Raw genomic sequence first — 17790 nt, forward strand, 5'->3', positions numbered from 1 at the left:
CTTTTCATAATCTTTAAAATACACAAACATAAAGATATTGCATTTTAATAGTTTTGTGGAAAAATAATTTTGCTTTGCCATTGTAAGGTCTGACTATTATCATAAATATTGCTATGAGGAAATTAATAGAGGCTGAATGCTTTATAAACATAGTAGATAGATTTATCATTCTATACTTATACTGTCCTACTGCTGATTTAAAATGTAGTGGTTGGAGATGTAGGCAGAGACAAAATTGAGTTATATCAAGGTGCTGTGTGTCACTGTGCTAGTCAGGGTATCTAATGTAATTTATCTGTTATAGTGTTTATGGAACATTCCATCTGGCACAATAGACCTCTAAGACAGAAGATGTTGTCATATTAAAGATGCAAGCATCCCATACATGACTATTTACCCATTTATTATTTCGGCAGAAAGAAAGACAATCTTTAGAAAGCAGTGAAGAGATTAGCAAACTCAACATTTAATTCAGATATATATTTGAAGACTACTACATTGCAATACATCAAAATATTGTAATTTAATAGGAAGTGGGATATTGTTATGAAGCTAAAAGCAAATAAACCCCAGAGACTTTTTTCTTTTCTGTTCATGTTAATCATACCTTTATTTTGCTTGGTTGATTTTTATCTTAAACCAAAATTTAAACCAAAAATTGCAATGTCACAACAAAGTATGTTAACAGAGCAAATTTTCAGGCAAAATCCGAGAGAGAAACATTTCATTATAGATCCAGCTCTCTGATTAAAACAAAAAAATTACTAAATGGTTGTTGATTATATTTCATGGATCTTTAAACAAAGTGCAGTGAATGCTGTCTTACATGCATTCCCGCCATTTAACTTGACACAATTTATTTAATAATAACTCCCAGGGTGTTTAGATATAGAATCGAAAAGAGAGGATGCCATCATTCCATTGAATATAACAAAATATATGTTAAGTTGTGAAGATTATGGTTTTTTGTCTTTTATGTTCCGTAATTGCTAAAAATGTGTTACATTAATTTTATAATAGAATACATTTTAGAAAGAGATCCATTATCAATCAAATCAGATCAGTTTCTGTATTCTAAATAGTGGTAACATTAAACTGATAACTAAAGTTTAAATTAATCATATATTTTTTTCTTTCTCAAATAGCTAATTCAGTAAAAATAACAGTCAAGATTTATCAAAAGAGTTTTTACAAAATGATTCTTTGCTAACTCTTTGGCCAGATTCATTTGCATGATAGATTTTCTTTGATCACACATTTCCAACAGTATGCTTACTGGGATTGCACATTTAATTTCTCTCTATTAAGCTATCCTCTTCTGCTGGATTGAAATTATCATGAGAAAAAAGATTGTATCTTTATTTCTATCTTCCTGTTCTGTCCAGCATACAGCAGATACAAGATCTCAGTAAATGTTAGTCGAATTAAACTTTGTCAAATAACTGTCTGAGACAGCTTTCTGAGAAGCCTGTTTTGATACATAAAACTATCGTGAACATCATTCTGTGTTCTGTCCTTTCTGTGACTTTTGTTTAAGGGTATCTGGGTCTCTCCTGCATTCCTTAGATATCCCGGTTTGTATTTCTTTTGTAACATTCCACAGGGATCTTCACGTGGTCACTACCTACTAATATGGGTGGCTACTTCATCAGCCTAATCTCAAGATATCACACACACATGCACACACACACGCACACGCACACACACACAAACACACACACACATCATATACGCTAGGGTGAACGCTCACCTCAAGGACGAAGGCTGGAATAATTCTGTGCATTCAGATTCATCTCTTTAAGGAATTATCTCCCTGAAGGAAGAGGATAAAATATGAAGAAGCAGGGGAAAATTCAGGAGCCTAACTCTTAACACTGAACAAAAACTACATATCAAAAGACACTGCAGTACTCCAAACTAGCCACTAATACATATCTTTGATTCTCAAAACCACATAATAAGGAAATCACAGGATAAGCCTGGAAAAATCTTCCAACAAATTAAAATATAAATCTTACCAGCATATGAGAACAGAAGTTAAAAATTCTGTTCTCTCACACCGACACAGTATGATAGAAATGATTGAGCTTTAGATCACGCAAATATTTCTTAAATTTTGAGGTGCAAAAGAACCTGGGGATTTTGTGTAGAATTTAGATTCCAAAGCCTCATGTTCAAGTATTCTAATTCAACTATGGCACAGTAATTGCATTTTAAATAAGTGTACCAGGTGACTCTTAGGCAGGTTTTTAAGCTTTCGCTACTCAGAGTATGGTCCTCAGACCAGCAGTGTTAGAACCGTTGCAAAAAATACATTATCTCAGGATGTTCCTTAGGCCTATCAAATTAGTATCTACATTTTGAGAAAACCCTCAGATTATTTTTATAACCTGTATATTTTGAAAATCATTGTTCTAAGTACTCTACACACCAGGAGAAACACACTGGGTTTACAAACCAACTAGTGATACAAACCAGCAGGTTATCTAAACTAGTTCTGGAGGTAGGTCATGACTTTAAAATCTTAAACAGAATGAAAGATAATTGGTAAAACAATTCTGAGAACTCAGCTCCACTGTGACTGGACTATGATAATATTACATAGCGCTAATTCTGGCAATGTTCCTATTTTCAGAAATGCATCTTCCAAACTAGACAGAGTTAGATATGGATTCTTTTTCCTTTAATCAACTTGTGACTGCAAAGAAGTCATAAGTGGAAAAGGTAGCAATGGAACTGTACTCATATCCTTAGGATATGAATGTCATTAAGAACTTGAAGCTGAACCAATGCATACAGAGCCATGTAAAATAATTAAATTACTTCCTAGTATGGCTATGAAATTTATGTGACCACCTGCCCTCACAGGAAACTAAGTTATCTCGTAATCTGGGGCTTTCTTCATACATCTACTGTTGAAACGATTTGTTTCAATTAAGGCAGGGACTGTTAACTTATTTATATGTTTTTCTGCAGCAAGTAGCACCCTGCCTGGTACAGAATAAGTCTTTAAGAAGTATTTTGAACTGCACTAAAAATAGTAAAATAGACTATAGAAATTGAGATTCTCTGACCCAAATAAGAAAAATGAGATGTTAAAATATATGATTTCTATCACAATGTTATACCATATAAAATATTTTAATTATTAATATTGGAGGATTTTTCTCCACTTCTGCTAAACCAGGATAAAATGGTTTACCATTACACCAACAATTTTCATAAATTACATAAGTACTTCTTGACTAAAATATGTGAGAATAGAACACATGCAGTAAAGATAAGGTGAAACTTTTCTTAGAGTTAAAAAAATATATATACATGTACATAAAAACATATATAAAGATCGTTTAGGCACAGTGTAATATTTTCTAGGGAAAAATAAAATGACTGATTTCTTTTTAAATAACAGTAACCATACTTAAATGACTTAGAAGGTTAAATAAAATATAAAATCATATGTACCCTCCAAAGTCACACCATCAAAGACAGACACTTTGGAATTCCAAGTTCTATTCATGGACTTATTCCTTCTTTTCTTCATTATTATCTTGTTTTACTCTGGACATGATCCCCAACACCGTATATGACATATGGTATTGGTTCATCTTAAATTTGAAAATTAGTGATCCTTGAGCTATGCTCAAATTACATATGCATTCTGTTTGAAATATAAAATATTTTAAACATCAGTAATTTTTAAAAGTGTTTTACCTAAAAATCTTATATATCTTTAGTCTTACTAGTGATATTTGACAACATTAAGTTACATAGATCTTCAGTGACAAAAATAGTTTAACTTTTACCTCAGCATTTCTTATGCAATAATTTAAACCATTCATTCATTTAAAAATATTTATCACTGCTTACTATCTAAAAAATATTGTGTGAGGCAGTAGAAATACAACATTAAAAAAAGGCAAGCAGCTTCTACTTTTCTGGAGCTTATTAGAAGAAAATATAGAATAGTTTTGTTCATCTCTGAATAGTATAAGATTTTCTAAACACACAAAAATACATGAAGGACACAAAAGAAAAAATTGAGAAAATTGACTATAGTAAAATTATGAAGTCTGCTGATTAAAATACAGTATTTAAAGACTGTAAAGAAAAGCCATTTAATGGAAGAAAATATTTGCACCATATTTAACTGACAAAAGATTTATTTCCAGAATTTAAGAATGATTACTGCAAATTAGTAGGAAGATATAGTAATTCAACTTGTTAAATGGGCATAACAAGTTCTTCAAAAAAGGAGAGATATAAATTACCATTAAATATATGGAAATGTGTGCAACCTCATTAATGATTAGAACACTGCAGAAAAATCTACAATAAATTACTATGTCACAGACACAAGATTAGCAAAAACTAAAAATTCTGAAATACTTAGTGTTGGCAAGCATATAAAGCAACGGGTAGTCTTGCACACTATTTATTGAAAATGTGCTCAATCTCTAGTCCAGCATTGGTCAAACAGAAGCTATTTCACACCTGCACAAAGAGATATGTATATGATATTTGTAATATCACTATTTTTAAAAGGAAGAAAAAAATCTAGAAATATCCTAAAGTTCTTTCAACAATAAAATGGATATGTAAAGCATGAAATAGTCATAAAAAAGAATATCATATGGCAGTGAAAATCAATCACAGCTACTTTATCAATAAAAGTTTAAGTAAAAAAAGCAATCAACATAGAACATAATTCCATGATTCTATTTATACGAATCTTTTAAAATGCAATTAAGCAATTAATTGTTCAAAGATGCATATATATGTAGAAAACTTTTAAAACATTATTGACAAAACAGTCAGAAAAGTGGTGACTTTTGGTGGGAGGGGGGCAGGGGAGTAAGAGAACAAGGTTAGGAGGGTTACTCAGAGATATTCAATGGTCTTGGTAATGATATAATGATTAAAGGGTACACTGATGTTTGTTATTCTTTATATTATGTACATACATTATGTACACTCTTTTCTAAGATATATCCAACAATTTTAAAATGCTTTTTAAAAATTTACACAAGTTGATATTTGGTTTAAAAAATTGCTTGGGAAGCTACTGGAATTTTTTAGGAAGAAGTGATAGTGTCTTGTCTTAGTGGAGACAGAAAAGAACACTTGACTAGAGAATTATACCAAGTGTATTTTTTGAATGACAGTATTTGTTTTAATATTGTGATCAAATGAGACTAGTTTTTTAGAACGAGTCTCAGTTTGTAACCTTGTCCAACTTAGTGGATATGGGGGCCATTTATAGAAAAAAGAAAGTTGGTTTAGGAAAGTATTTTTAATCATATAGATCAAGTACCTTGGACTAAATATATATATATATTTATATATAAATATAAATATATATATATTTAACTCAGTGAGTATTTGCTGAAGAAATGAGATTATAGTTTTTGAGCAAATATGATGTTACTCATCTATAGTTAGAATTGCCAATCTTAATAATTTTAATAGCACAGAATACTCTCGTAAGGAGTCCATAGTGTGTACTTGTTTGCATGAACATTCAAATAAACATATGCAAATATATTCTCATAATTGAATTTTGTGTCAATTACCAGTTAATTTCCTAACTCCAAATCCACCCTTTTTTGCTCTGTTTTGGGATACTGTACCTGGACCCTGGAAACATTTCTTCTTTGCAGCTAGAACAGTGTTCAGCTTTGTTAGATGGCACTGGAGGGACACTACTGAGGAAGTGACCTCTTTTCCTGGTTCTAGTGTGCTTTGCTCTTCCTGCTCCTGCAGCACTTGGCTGATGTGCTCACTGGCACTCACTGGCACTCACCTGCAAATGAATTGCGGTGGTTCCCCAGAGGGTGGTTTCCTAGAGTGTTAATGGTACCCCTAAAAAGCAGCTTTCCGGTGACTCTCACCAGCACCCTACCTGACAGTTTTCTGCCTTCCAGCCCTATCCTGCATCACCTTGGCAAATTTCTCTGCCGTTCAGTGCACTAAAGCTACCTTTTTCCAACAAATCTGACTTTCAACTTTGGTTGGGGGCGGGGAACATATTTCAAATGTTCCTTATTTGGATTAGATGTTTCTTATTTGAGTACTTGGTCTAATCTCTGGAGGTAGTGGCTGCTTCCTAAATCCCCTATTCTTGAACTCTTTAGAATTCTCTTTATTTCTTAGTAGTCAGTCTCCTGTTGTCATTTAATAATACTTTACATTTAAACTTTCCTTATTCAATTTACTGTGTGATTTCTATCTCCTTACTGGACCCCGACTGATACAAAGATCAAATCCCTTTTTGTGATAAGTGCCCTATAATTTTTCAAAAACTGTCTGATCTGTATCCACTTCTATATTAATTTATAGTCTAAATCCCCTCTAATCAAAGGCTAACCTAGAATTTTGTTTGAATACCATTTGTTTTCCTTTATTTCTAAGGGATCAGGCTTTGTACCTTTTACATGACTCTGGAGGTTTTCTCTGACCTCTGGTGGTAGGCTAATTATCTCTGAAGAGTCCTTCTGAGAGGCAGAAAAGCCACAATTTCTACTGAATATGCTTGTAGATAAAAAAGCTTCATGTTCTCTTTGAACAGTGAAATAAATAATGAAATATAAATTTTAAAAGCCAATATATTTCAGCAAATGATATATTTGTGTGCCACAGAGAATAAATGACTTCAATAATCAAAATAGATGCTGCTGGAATCACAATATTTTCTTTTTACAAATCAGACTTTAGTCCAGGAGATAAATAAACTACTCGCCATCCACTATTTTTGCCTTCCTATGCCACTGTGTTTCTGCTCATTGAAAATGAAAGGCCCCCTTTCTTTTCCCTAAATGATTAATGGCACATGCTAATCAAGTCTCTCTTTCTGCATAGTTCATTGCAAGTGTGAGAAATATTGTCAGAAACTAAATGAACCTTTCAGAGTTGACTGATTTCTCCCAATTTTTGTGATTTTACCCAGCATCTAACTGACAATATTATTTTAAAAATAAAAGAAGAAAACTTGCGCCGAGGTTCTGATCCACATTCCTAAGGCAGAAAAAACATAATCTAAGTAAGTTGTATCCAGAATTTACCTGATAAAATCTCTTGCTTTTGTAAAGCCTTATCAAAATATATGTAAAAAGCAAATTAAAAATATATGTAAAAAGCAAATTAAAAATTTTCTTTTATTGTTGTTGTTCCACTTTCTGATTAAGTCAAATGTGAATAAGCTATATTTTATCCAATGTACTCCTCTTCTAAATTTATCATACCATTTAAACAACAGAAGACATTTGCTGACAAACATTTAAAATCTAATGCATGTTAATTTTAAATAGAGAGTGAGATGTTGAGGATGTTATTTAATTCTGTAAACATGTCTAATTTGGAAGGTTAAACAGTTTTAAAAAATTCACAGAGCACATGCATATTGACTGATAATTATGACTATTTCATTCATATCTTATATGTATATATACTTGTCTTTACATAAATACATACAGAAACACACACCAGGTATATACATATTTTATTAATCATCATTAAAAGAGTAAAAAAAAGTAAAATCACGTATGTCAAACATTGATATATAAAGTAAATTGAAATCTTGGGACCATGGTGTTTTTGGAGTCCAATTTGTAATGAACCATGAATGTTTCGTTTTGTTTTGTTTTGTTTTGTTTTGTTTTAATCCAAGACAGAGGTGCCTCTCATTAGAGGAAAATTCATTCCATTGCAGCATAGTATCTAGAAAAGTCTAGGTCTTCAAGACTAGAGAGTCTGAGTTGAGATCTCATGTTTGCCGTATGACTTTGGTCTTAGCACTTTGGATGTCAGCATCTCCATTTATAAATCAGAGATAATAATATCCAGCTCAAAACTGTTGGATGGACTAAATTAGGTGATGCAAGTAAAATCAAAATTTCTAGTCACAAAATAGGTAATTTTCTTTCTCTACTATAGCCCCAGCGTTTAATGAACACTAATCTGAAAACCTCTCAAAAACAGGATGGAAAGCACCAGGCCATGGAAAGTACCAGGCCTAGGCCATTATGTTATCTTTTTCATTTTAAGGTCCATCTAGGGAATGCTTACCTGGCTGAGATTTTAACTATGCCCTATTCTTCAATAGTTGGCGGTGAATTTTTGATCCCCATGTACCTGTGAGCCCTGACATATAAGGAAGGGATTGGTGAAATAGATGGAAACGTAGGTCACTTTTGGATTAGTACTATTTCACTAAATATTATTAAAGTACAATCAACATCTGGAAAAATCCACAGGTTGTTGAATTTTCACACATTGAACACACTCATGAAACCAGCACAAAGTCCAGGGAACAAACACCGTGTGCACTTCGGAAGGCCTCATTTGCTCTTCCCGGTCACTACCCTTCATCCTCAACCACTTTCCTGGATTTTAATATCAGAGATTAATTTTGAGAATATATTTCGGTTTTAAGCCACTTTTTAGTTCTTTAATCATTCAGGACCTTTATTCAATCCATATTTATTTAGTAACTCTTAATGGCACAAGAATTAATATAGGCTATCTGATAGTGAATGAAATAGATATTAATCTCTGCCCTCATGGAGCTTAAGATCTAGTATGAGTTATAGAATGATGAAATTTAAAAAAATCTAATCTAATAATGTGCGCATGGTGAGCCAAAATCCAAATTTATTTTCTAAAAGAAGGATACCTGCAAATTACTAGCAATTTGTCGTTCTCTGGGCCAGCAGTTGATTATGTTTCACACTAAAGACTTTATATTTAGGCATAACCTCTCTAAATTCTATTCAGAATTCTATACTAAACTTAAAAACCTTCATGAATATATAATATTATATAAATAAGAAGACTTTTAATAAAAGTATAAACATAAATGGAGTATTAAGAGACGGGAGGGAAATATAGGATTAAGTCATTTTTCTTTAGCTCATGAATCCAGTTATGTTCTATAGAATACTAGCTTCATGAGAAGTTGATAACCTTCTTCAAAAAAATACTTTGAGGTCATAAAGTTTTAGAAATAGTGGGTTATACAAAAGTGTTTTATTTTTAATAAATGATGGGATTTCTCATAGTCTTTAATATGTTTGTGTTATTTCTCATTATCTAAAGGCATGGGATTATATAGTATGTATCACTTTCCAAACATACTAAATCACAGAACAACTTTTCTTCATGAATCATCTTACTATAGGAGAAAGATAATGTAGCATAACAAATAAGAAAGGGTTTGGGTTTTTGACAGTTCTGTATTTGAATATCTTACATAGAGTAAGAAAATTGACATCTCTGAACTTTAATTATCTCATCAGTAAAATAAAATTAATTATATATACCACATAGAATTGTTATCAAAATCAAACAAGATACCATATGTAACATGTTTTGTATATCCGTTTTCATGGAGGAAACACATTTGTGTGTGTGTGTGTTATGTGTAAAAGTAAACAGATAGACAAAAATAGTTAAGAAGATAGAATCTCCATTGTGTGCAAAGAAACCTGGTTTAAACCAGAAATCAACAAATCTATTTGCATGGCATAACTTGAAAACCAAATTGTAGGTTCCCCTCTCCTATTTTGTTTAGTCTTCATTCAAACCTCTCCACTCTCTTGGTGTTCCCCTGGTGCCCACTCCAAGATGTGTCCTCTGTGACCCTGTTTTTCCCCTCAAACATCTACTAAAGATGCTCTGATCTTTTGTTCTTAACTGGGAATTAAGGAGCTCGTTGCCAATAAAATATTACTAATAATTTCTTAAAGAATGGCTTTAACTCAAGGATATATTTAATTTAAAAGAAAATTCATGAAGATACAAAGAATCTTAAAGATACAATATAATGAAGCTCTAATGGGAAAATGAAAGGATGTCATTTTGAGGATTAAGAGTTGTTTTTTTTTTTTTTTTTGTCTTCCCCATCAACCTACTGGCTAGGATTATAAACACAGCTTTCTGTATATATGCAATTCTTGTTTACTTTTTTAAGCTAAGCCCTTGGCATAGTCCCAAGATCCAAGTCAAAGCAAAAACTCACTTTGTCCTCAACACCCACTTTTTATTAGCAGATTAATGTCCTCTACCATCCTTGCTCTTACCCCCTCACCTACCCTTCAAATCTCAGAGCTTTTGACAGAGTGAGTACATCCAATTTCAGGAAGGTATCTGTGATGAGTGGGCACCACCTAATCTAAACATTAACTTTCTTTCTCTTTTAAACAGGATATTTATTTAAAATGTCACACTCTCATAAAATATCTAGTTTTATGAGAAATAATGTTTATTCCCAAATGACAGAATATCTTTAAATAGGCTCAAATTATATCAATCTTGTACACTTTCTGAATTTTAAATTACATGATACAGCAGAAGACAATATATAGACATTTCCATGTATTTGGTTTTCTTTTTTTCTTGTTTAATATTCACCTATTTAACATCAAATGTTAAAATGTTACTTACTAGAAATGGCAGATAATCACAAGGAAAAAAATCCTGTGGGAGTTAGCAAAATTCCTGAATATGAATAATAATGCTTGCTATTTATAAAGCACCTTTCTTCTCAAAAACTCAAATTGCTTTGATAATGTTATTCTACTATATCTCTCTCTCCTTGTAGTAAGTAGGGGGCAATACTGCCTATTCATTTGTTGAATTAGACTATAGAAAAGAGATGATTTTAGTGCCCTGGAATTTAAAGGTGAATAGCACACACGATATTAGAATTCAGGCATCTGAACTGACCGTCCCTTTTTTGCTAGGTTGAATGGGCCTTATTTCATTCATTGACAGTTAAACTTTAACTCCATTACAGCATCTAGAGATGGCACATTAACCCAGCAGGATGTTATTATTTTAATGCCATGCACAATTTCATATAGCAAAACACAATTTTGATTTCCAATGTAATTTTTTCTTGAGCATTCAGACTAGGGATATAAAAAATACCATGTGTTTCTTTTTTGAAAAACCAGATATGACAAATAAAGGAAGGGAAGCCTCTTTTGATGGTAAAAATAAATGAGTGGTATTTTCTATTTTAGAGGAAGCCATATGGAATTATTCTCATGAAATAGAATCTCAGTAAGGTAGAAAATGGAAGAATATTGAGAGGTTTTTATTCTACTACATCGTGACATATTTAGTACAGATATTATTAGTGGGGTGCTGACACATGTTTAACAACAGTTTGTGATCAGCGATTAGAGATTCGGAGCAAGGATTCTAGTGGAATTAAATATGTACAAATGCAAAAATAAATGCCATTCCTTTGATGACATTCACTTTCAACAATAACTTCTTGATCTTCCCCTATTCTCTTTTATACTCTGAAAGAACTCCGAGACTCATGGCCTATCAAATCCACCAAGAAAATAGGCAAATCAACATGGCATCATGGGCTTTTTATAGTCTATTTATGTGAAGAAATCAAGAAACAAAGAGTTTTATTCTCCTCTCTCAGGCATAAAGCTTCTGATGTTTTAGGAACAGAGGCAAGTTGAAGAAATTCTGGTTCTTAAAATGGTGCTAATTTTAAAAGAAAGCCATGAATATTCAATTTTCTTACAGTAATTTAAAATACATTAATTTTTACCTTGCTTGTATCTGTTTTGTCTCTGTCTTTAAAAAAAAAATGGTTTCCTTGCTATTGGTAAATTATAGCCTTTCTATTAATACTTCAACTCTTTGATGCTATAGACCTTCTTCCTCACCTTTCTTATATCCAGTATTTCCTATCCCTCTTAATTCCTCATCTTTTATTAGACTTAGCTTGAATATAATCATCTCGATGAAATTTTCCATCCCTGGACATCTTTGTAGAATTAAGAGCAGTAGATGTTCAAAGACACTTGCATAAGTCTCTTTGATAATACTTATTTGTATAATTATTTGTTTCATTGTCTGTACCTCTACACAGACAATGGCCTGTTGAGGACCAGGCCACAAATACTTCTTTATTCCAAAGTCTAGCATAGAGCCTGATATATAGAAAGTGATTAACACAGATTTCATGAATAGTGAAAGTTCCTGCCTTAACCTCCATTTCTCTTCCCATTCGCATCTTCTCCATCCTCTTCTGTTCCCATGCCCACCAGGGTTTATGATAAAAAAAATAAAACTGACATTACAAGGTCTATTTCATTATAATCCATTGATCCTGAAATTTCCTCCTCCCCACTTTCTTCTTAATGCCCTAAATAGAAGAGTGAAGGGGAAGAGAATGAGAAAGCAAAAAAGGACACAGAGGAGTCATTGACAAAGGCAAATTTGACAATTCTGAGGGATTTTTACTCACTTATTATTGGAAAAGTAGACACTTTACCTCATTTCGGCCTCACAGAAAATTTTAGAGATAAGGAGGGTAAAACTTATGATCCCAATTTAGAGAACACTAAAGTTTGAGGACCCTGAGGTGTGGAGTGAGTACATGAACTAGTATTATCGATTCATTCCTCCACTCTTATATATACCTACTGAAAATTTCTTTCAATTTGAATGCCAGGGCACTATTTTTTCTTTAAATCACTTCTCAGTGACAGACTGCATGCCTCTTTGTTTTTTTTGTTTGTTTGTTTGTTTGTTTGTTTTGTTTTATTTTTACTTCTTCACTGTTTTCTCTATTAGCCAGCTTCAGTAAAAATCAAGTCCAGTGACAACTTGGTCGGAATAAATAAGTAGCCTGCTAAGTAATATTATACATCTTCTTGTATAAAGGAATTTGTGACTGCCTTGATATCTACCTATCAAGCCTGGTTAGTGCTAATAAAATCAGTCCTCTCACAGTACAGGTAGACAGGCTGGCTGACCCTGTATCTCAAATGATTCATGGTAATTTGTGGTTCCTTATGATAATTTGAAGTCCTGCCTGAGGAAAAAGCTAAATAACTGCCTCTGGGTGATGAATGCTGTCAGGAAACAGGCCTTATATACTTGTATTTCCCTGTGCCCCTCTAGTCAAATATTAGGTGCAGCTCTTTTTGGAAGATGTTGTATAGTTTCAAAATGGCAAAGTGGATCAGACAGAGTGAAGCTAGGAAAAAAATAGGGATTCCTCAAATTCCACATCTACCCTTGACTCCGCATGTACAAGGATTTGCATTTGTCCATAAGCAGAGCTTAGGGCAAGAAGGTGCCTCTTCTCTTCTTAAAGAACTGGGTCAGGAAGAGTAACAAAATCTGTAGGTAAGAATTTCTTCTTTTGAGAAGATAGAATAAACATACTTTTCCCTATTCCTCCCAATAAGTACAACTAAAAATCTTTCTCTATATAGAAATATATAGACATATATACGCATAAACGTAAGAAGACTCTGAAAGGTAGAGAGAAGGATAATTGGCTAGGGGTCTTGATACCCAAGGGATGATAAGGTGTTGAGTTCTCTGGATTTCCTTTTTGCCTAATATATTCAGACTTTGAACTACAGAAGCTGACAACCCACAAATGCCAATGGAGAAAAATAACCCCCCCACCCCACCGCAAAGTTGGAACTCGCTATCCAAAGGACCAGAAAAGGGGCAACTTGGGAAGACAGAATACTTTATGCAGTACTTCTCAACTTAAGCCAAACACCACAGGACATTTTTTTTAAATTGTGACCACCTCCAACCCCACCCACTCCAGCAAAGACTAAGTGGGTAGTCTAGACTTCCACTCCTGCCATCATGGTTTCAGAGAGGCCAGTTAGGGAGCCAGGAATTTCATCTCCACCAGGTGATAACTCCTTGTGGAGTCAATAGAAGCCATGTAGGGAACCTAAGTTTCCACATATGTTTGGCAGTAATGAAGCACAACTCTCAGTTCAAACTGAGATGTTGTCAGAGAAGGTCCAATGGAGAGTTAGGACATTCACCATCACACAGTGTTAGCCAGGTCTGCCTCCCATGATGTCAGTGGACACTTCATAGGAAAGAGTAACAAGATATTTCCACCCTTCCCACCAGGGAATAGAGACTTAGTGGGAAACAAGAACACCTGCTCAGTAATGAGTAAACCTCTCACTACTTGAATGTCCTTGGAGGCTGAGTTGAGAACCTGAACTTCAACTCTTACCTGGCAGTGACAAGGTAGCACATACTCCCTCCTCACTCCCACACAGTGTCAGAAAAAATAGGCTAAAACGGAAGCTTAACATACAAATGTCCAGGTTTTAATTTTTAAAAATCACTCATCATACCAAGAAAGAGGAAGATCTCAGACTGATTGATAAAAGACAATTAATAGATCATCTATTATTTGAGAGAACATGAGATAAATTTTAAAGTTAACTGACAAAAAATTGAATATAGTCATTATAAAAATGCTTTGATAAATTTTAAACACTTGTAACAAAAAATTGAAAGTTTCAGCAAAGATATAAAAAGTCTCAGCAAAGAAATAGAAAATATAAAGAAGAACCAAATGGAAATTTTAAAACAGAAAAATACAGTAACCAAAATAAAAATGTTAATGGATGGACTCAACAGCAGAATGGAGGGACAGAAAGAAGAATTAGAACAATAGAAAATATCCAATCTGAACAATAGAGAAAAAATTGGCTGAAAAATAAAACCAACACTCAGGAAACTATGGGACTGTAACAAAAATCTTACATTCGTGTCACTGGAGTCCTGAAAAAAGAAAAGGAAAGTGGGAATGAGATGAATACTAAAAGAAATAATGACTTTCTAAGTTTGGGGAAAGATGTAAATCTACACATTCAAGAATCTTAGTGAACTCCAAACAAGAACAGCCCAGAAAAACTCACACAAGGACATATTGTAGTCAAACTTCTAAAAACTATAAAGGCAAAAAAAAAATCTTGAAAATAAGAATGAATACCATACTTAGATGGAAAAATAATTTGAATGAAAGATGTTTTTTTTTTTTTCAGAAACCTTGAAGGCCAAAAAGAAGTAGCATAATTCAAGTGCTAGAAAGAAACTATCAACCCAGAATTCCATATCCAGAGAAATTATCCTTCAATGATGAAGGGGAAATCAAGACATTTCAGAGGGAAGAAATTTGTTGTCAGTAGGCCAACTCTAAAAAAACGGCTAAGAGAATTTCTCTAAACATAGAGGTAAAGATAAAAGAAAGAACCTGGGAACATCAGGAAGGAAGGAAGAATATACTAAGCAAAAAATATTGGTGAATACAATAAGCTTTCCTTCTCTTGTTTTCTAATTATGTTTGACCCTTGAAGCAAAATAATAATAATAATAATAATAATAATAATAATATCACTATCCACAGGGGTTCTAAATGTATGTAGAGAAAATATTTAAGAAAATTATATTATAAACAGAGAGGATAAAAGAACATAAAGGGAGGTAATGTATCTATACTTCATGTGAACTGATAAAATGATAATACCAATAGACTGTAATAAGTTATGTATATGTAATGTAATGCCTAGAGCAGCCATTTGAAAACTTTACAAAGACTATTGGCAAAACAAAATGGTATTCAAAAAAGTATACAAATAATCTAAAGAAAAAAATAGGAGAAAAAAAACAGGAAAACAAAAAATAAATTGGCATACTGAAGACCTAACATATCAATTATTACATTAAATAAAAAAGGTTGAAAAACACCAATCAAAAGAGAGTGGCAAAGTGGGTTAAAATATGGTACATGAAATTTACATCACATGTGATATAGGTAGGTTTCTTTTTTCTTCACTTTTAAAAAGGGGACATTGGAGAAAAGAGAAAATATTTGAGATCTTAAAAGAGAAAATATTTGAGATCTTATCCTTATTTTATACCTTAGAGAAGAACTGTCCAGTAGAAATATAATGTGAGCCACAAACATAAGCCATATATGTAATTTAAAATTTTTTAGTAGATATATTAACAATTAAAAGAAACAGATTAAATTAATACTATACTCAATTATATACCTAATATACTCAAACTATTATTATTTTAACATGTCCTCAACATAAAAATTTGTAAAGCATTTTACATTCTTGCATCAATTTTTTGAAATCTGGCGTGTATTTTATACTTGCAATGTGTTCATTTCTGATTAGCCGCACTTCAAGAGCTCAGTAGCCAATGACTAGTGGCTCTCGCATTTGAGTTTAGTGACTAAATAGCAAATATTTTCTTTATGCAAAAAGATTTCACATACGGCCACAATATTTTTGGCATGCCTACAATTTTCATATATTTATGCTGCTATGTTAATCTATAGATTAGAATGGATATTTAATAGTACTATGCAATTAAACAGTAAAGTTGGTTTATTTCTTCCTCAAGTCTTTATTTCTTTTCATAAACCAAAAATTGCCAGTAATTGTGTGGAAATCAAGAACAAACTATAACTGTTTGCAATAGTTCTATAGTACAGTAGTTTCTCTTATTTATGGAGGATACATTCTAACCCCCTAGCGGATGCCTGAAATGACAAATTGTACCAAGCCCCTTTATATACTGTTTTTTTTTTTCCTATACATACACACTTATGATAAAGTTTAATTTATAAATTAGGTTATTTCACAGATAGATTTATTCTTACTATAGATCCTTGCAGCCTCAACATACATTTTTTTTTCTTTCCTTATTGAGAATTTTCAGCTTTTCATTTAAAGGGCACTTTATGGCTTCACTTTGGCAAATCCGAATTGCCAGCATCACTACTCTTGCACTTTGGGCCATTACATGTTAAGTAAAATAAGGATGAATACAAGCACTGCAGTACTGTGACAGTCCATCTAATAACTGAGGTAGCTACTAAGTCACTAACTGGTAGAGTATCTATGGCATGGTGACGCTGGACAAAGGAATGATTCACATTCAGGGCAGGACATATAAGGATATGGTGAGATATCATCTCGTTACTCTGACTGTTAGGCAATTTGAAACTTATGAATTGTTTATTTCTGCAATTTTCCATTTAGTATTTTCGGATTGCAGTTGACCTCAGGTAACTGAAGCCATGGAAAGTGAAAGTGCCAATAAGGGTGGTACTACTGTAGTAATGTAATAATAGATCATGTCCATCAAAAAAGAAAAGATAACGCTCTTGCATCTTTTTTAAAGTTCTCCTAAAAGACATCTGTGAGTAGGCAAGGTCTGTAACTGAAATAAGAAATGAATTATCATTTAATTGAGAAATAAACTATTTAAATACTTTTCAGTAGGAATTCCAGGCCAATGGACTCATGTGTCAGAGGTCCCCAAAAGTCCATAAAAAAACAATCATTTTGCCTATGCAAATGACAACCAGAACACCATATTGAACTTACTCTCTTTGGGGAGGGGCTTTTTTTCCCCCTAACTTTACCTTTACTTTAATTGTTTCTTGACATATTACATTGGTAGACACAGAATCTAACCATGACCTCCCACCTCCATGGCTGTTATCCTTTTCTGATCCACCATAACTTCCTGTCTCAATTACTATAATAGCCCCTGGAACCCACTTCCTCCTTCTACCTTCTACATTCTATTCTGAACATAGAAACTAGAGGAAATACGTCAGATTATATAATTTATCTAAGAACACTTTGCAATGCCTTCGTTTTCCCATACAGTAAACACAACAATGTCCCAACTCATACAGACCCTGGCCCCATTATCTCTCAAACTCCAGCTTCTGCTGTTCTTCCCGATTCTCACTCCACCCAATACCCTGGCCTTACTGATGTTCTTTAAAGAGACTGGAAAACTCCATTCATGGGTTCTTTACACGGGCTTTACCCTCTGTCTGGAATGCTTTCTCCCAAATATCTGCATGGCTACTTTCTCATCTCTTTCAACTCTTTGCTTACTTTCATTTTTTCAAAGAAGCCTACCCTGATCAGCATATTTTAATTTGCTGCTCAA

The sequence above is a fragment of the Pteropus vampyrus genome, unplaced genomic scaffold (assembly GCF_000151845.1).
Source record: "Pteropus vampyrus isolate Shadow unplaced genomic scaffold, Pvam_2.0 Scaffold1, whole genome shotgun sequence".
NCBI classification, from domain to species: domain Eukaryota; kingdom Metazoa; phylum Chordata; class Mammalia; order Chiroptera; family Pteropodidae; genus Pteropus; species Pteropus vampyrus.